We start from the raw sequence: 3,739 nt of genomic DNA, 5'->3' as shown, positions 1-3,739 counted from the left end.
GTCTTCAGGGAACTACAAAGCAGAAACACAGTGAATCATCCCTCTATATTCACTAGAACTGCCAAAATTAAAATTGAAATTAAAATCACCAACTGCACTAAATATTGGCAAAGAAGTGGAGCAACTGGAACTCTGAGGTAATGCTGGATCACTTCTCTGCCTTTTGGCTAAGATCAAATGATAGAACACTGGTGAAACTACAAATTGTAACAACTATTTTAGAATAAGATACTTTTCACTCCTGGATGTTTAACCAAGATAAATAATGTCTTAAAAGAGACCTTATAAGAATGTTTATAGAGTGTTATTCATGATATCCTCAGATAGATATAACCCACATGTCTATCAACATTAGAATGGATGAACAAATGTTGATATATACACAAGATGGAATACATTCAGAAATGTACAAAGAATGGAATACTAATATGCACAACAATATGAATAAATCACAGCAAATATGATAGCAAAAAGCATGTTGGGCAAAGGATGTCAGACAGAAATACATGCATACTCTATGACTACATTTATATAAAAGTTCAACAACAGGAGAAACTAATCTATGGTAAGCAAAAATTCAATGGTAGTGACATATGAGTATAGAGGACTGGTAGTTGTTGCTTGGAAGGTTGGTGGTCCTCAAGCCAACTCTCAGTTTTGATGATTCACTAGAAGAACTCACATAACTCAGAAAAATTGATACTCACAGCAATGGTTTATTACAGTATAAAGATACAAGTGAAAATTAGCAAAGGTAAAGGCACATACAATGTAATCCAAAAGAAGTCAAGCACAAACTTCCAGTTTTTCTCTCTCAGTAGAGTCATGTAGACAGCACTTAATTCTTCCAACAATAAAGTGTAAAAGCAAATATGAAGTTTTTCTAATCCCTGGTGTCCAGGGATTTTATTGTGGGTTACTCACATAGGCATGGGTCATACATATGACAGACTTACTCCACTAAATCTCCAGAACCTTCAGAGTTTAAACTGATACTGCATGGTCCAGTTAAGATGCAGAAATACATTCTTTCAATTTACGTAAATACTGGAAGACAAATGTGAAAGTACAATGCAGGTTTTCTGGTTACAAAGTCCACTTTTTCTTAAACATAAAAAGTTAAGTCATCTAGATGTGTCTCTCTATATCAAGCTCTCCAAATTAGTAAAGTAATCCTCTATTAGCCTAGTTTTATTTTATATTAATAAAAAAGTGTGGCGAGGGGATTGTGTGAGTTTAATATTTTTGAAAATATATTTTAATAATGGAATTTAACAAGTAAAATATAAAATCCAGCACAGATACTATAACAACAAAAGCTGAGTTTATGATATTGTGGAAGAATAAAACATAAAATAATGATAGGAAGGAACTATAATTTTATATATATACACATAGATTTATATATCTAATGTAAAATGATGCAGTAAAAGTTATAGAAGCAGTTAAGTAAAGATGGAAAGATCAAAATTACATTTGATGTTAATAAAAATAATAGCTACAAGTTACAGAAGATACTGTAACAACAAAAGCTGTGTTTATGACATTGTGGAGGAATAAAACAAAATAATGATATGAAGTAGCTATAATTTATATATATACATAGATTTATACATGTAAATTTAAAATGATGCAGTAAATGTTCTAGAAGTACATAAGTAAAGATGGGAATGGTTAAAATTACATTTTATGTTAATAAAAATAATAGCTACAAGTAACAGAGCACTTTCTATAAATTATATATGCTTTCAACACCACAACATAGTTACTACTAATATTTTAATCTTGTAAAACAGAAAACTGAGTCACAGAGAAATTAATAATTTTCAAAATCACAAATACCTAGTAAGCTTGGAGAACCAGAGTTTTGACATAGGCTGTCTAGATGCAGTCTTTGCTATGATGATATTCCACACTCTCTCTCACAGTAAATTACATTGGCATTGTGAATGTTATCAAATATCAAAAAACTAAGTTAACAGAAAAGCCAAATCTTATATATATAAATATTGTTTAATTGGTATAAAGAAATATTCATTTATTTTAGCAGTTTTATGACATTATAGAAACATAGGATTAAGAAATGATTAATATATGTGAACTTAATATTTAATATATTTAAAAGAATTACCCATTTCCTTATGACAAGAGTAATCAGAAAGATATTCAAGATAAGCCTCTGTCTGATAGAAAATAGTTGCCTCATATTTGATGAGTATTAGTATCAATTGTTATATATAACAAATAATTAGAAATTACGAACAAATGCAAGAGATAAATAAACAGGAAAAACAGAATAAAAAATTGATAAATTTATGAAAATGTGCTTGACTTCAAACTAATTAAGGAAATAGAAATCAAATTTATGACGGGGAAGTCTGAATGTTTTCTGGCATAAAAAACAATGCAAAATAGGTTAAAAAACCATAAAATATATTGACTAATACACTGAAATGGTCTAGTAGGGAAGGTTATAATGAACATTTAAACAGGTTCCGTCCTAGTTCTCTAAGATTTTCTTAGTATTCTCCCATTTCTGTTTGCTTGCCTCTTGCAACATGGCTCTTTTCAGGTTTTCAAAATAGTAGACTGCCACAAATAAGGTTGTCTGTTTCCTGAGTCACATCAAGGTGTAGGAAAAAAGGGTACTTTTCCCCCTACTTAATAAATAAATTTTGCATTTCATTACAAGTGCCCACATATCTCATCTGAAAAACAACTGTGGGAAGAGAAATGATACTGTCTATATGGGTAGGCTTAGTTAAGCTATTTAGGTTGTTGCAAACAATTGTGGTTACTGCAATACACTGTTAATGGATGTAGTAATTGCCAAAAATATACACAAATTAGTTAGCTGTCATATTTTTAACTTAAAATGCATGTACACTAAGAATATCAAAAAAAGTCTATCTGTTATAAATATATTTGCACATATGAAAACACAGATATAAATATGTATGACAATGGCAGCATTATTTGTAATAAGCATTATTACCAGTCATCAAGTAATATATATATTGAAAAAGGGCAGCTAAAATATTCTTGTATGTGCAAAAATGGAATTCTTGTAAGCTGTTTGCCAAAACAGTTAGACCATACCAAGAACATTCATAGGTGACAGGACAGTCTTTTCAACAAATATTACTGGGAAAAACAGATATTGATATACAAAATAATATAGCTGAACTCTTACCTTGCATAATGTGTAATAATTTACTCAAAGGTATTAAAAATCTAAACATGAAATCGACAACTATAAAACTTATAGAAGAAAACATGAGGAAAGCTTCATGACATTGGATTTGGCAATAATTTCTTTCTTTTTTCTTTTTTTATTATACTTTATGTTCTAGGGTATATGTGCACAACGTATAGGTTTGTTACATATGTATATATGCACCACGTTGGTGTGCTGACCCATTAACTCGTCATTTACATTAGGTATATCTCCTAATGCTATCTTTCCCTTCTCCCTCCACCCCACAATAGGCCTTGATGTGTGATGTTCCCCTTCCTGTGTCCAAGTGATCTCATTGTTCAATTTCCATCTATGAGTGAGAACATGCGGTGTTTGGTTTTCTGTTCTTGCGATAACTTGCTGATAATAATGGTTTCCAGCTGCATCCATGTCCCGAAAAAGGACACAAACTCATCCTTTTTTATGACTGCATAGTATTCCATGGTGTGTATGTGCCACATTTTCTTAATCCAGTCTGTCACTGATGGACATTTGGGTTGA

This window comes from Colobus angolensis, unplaced genomic scaffold, assembly GCF_000951035.1.
Source record: "Colobus angolensis palliatus isolate OR3802 unplaced genomic scaffold, Cang.pa_1.0 Scaffold71, whole genome shotgun sequence".
NCBI lineage: Eukaryota > Metazoa > Chordata > Mammalia > Primates > Cercopithecidae > Colobus > Colobus angolensis.
The sequence above is the reverse complement of the archived record's forward strand: the minus strand, read 5'-3'. Positions refer to the sequence as shown.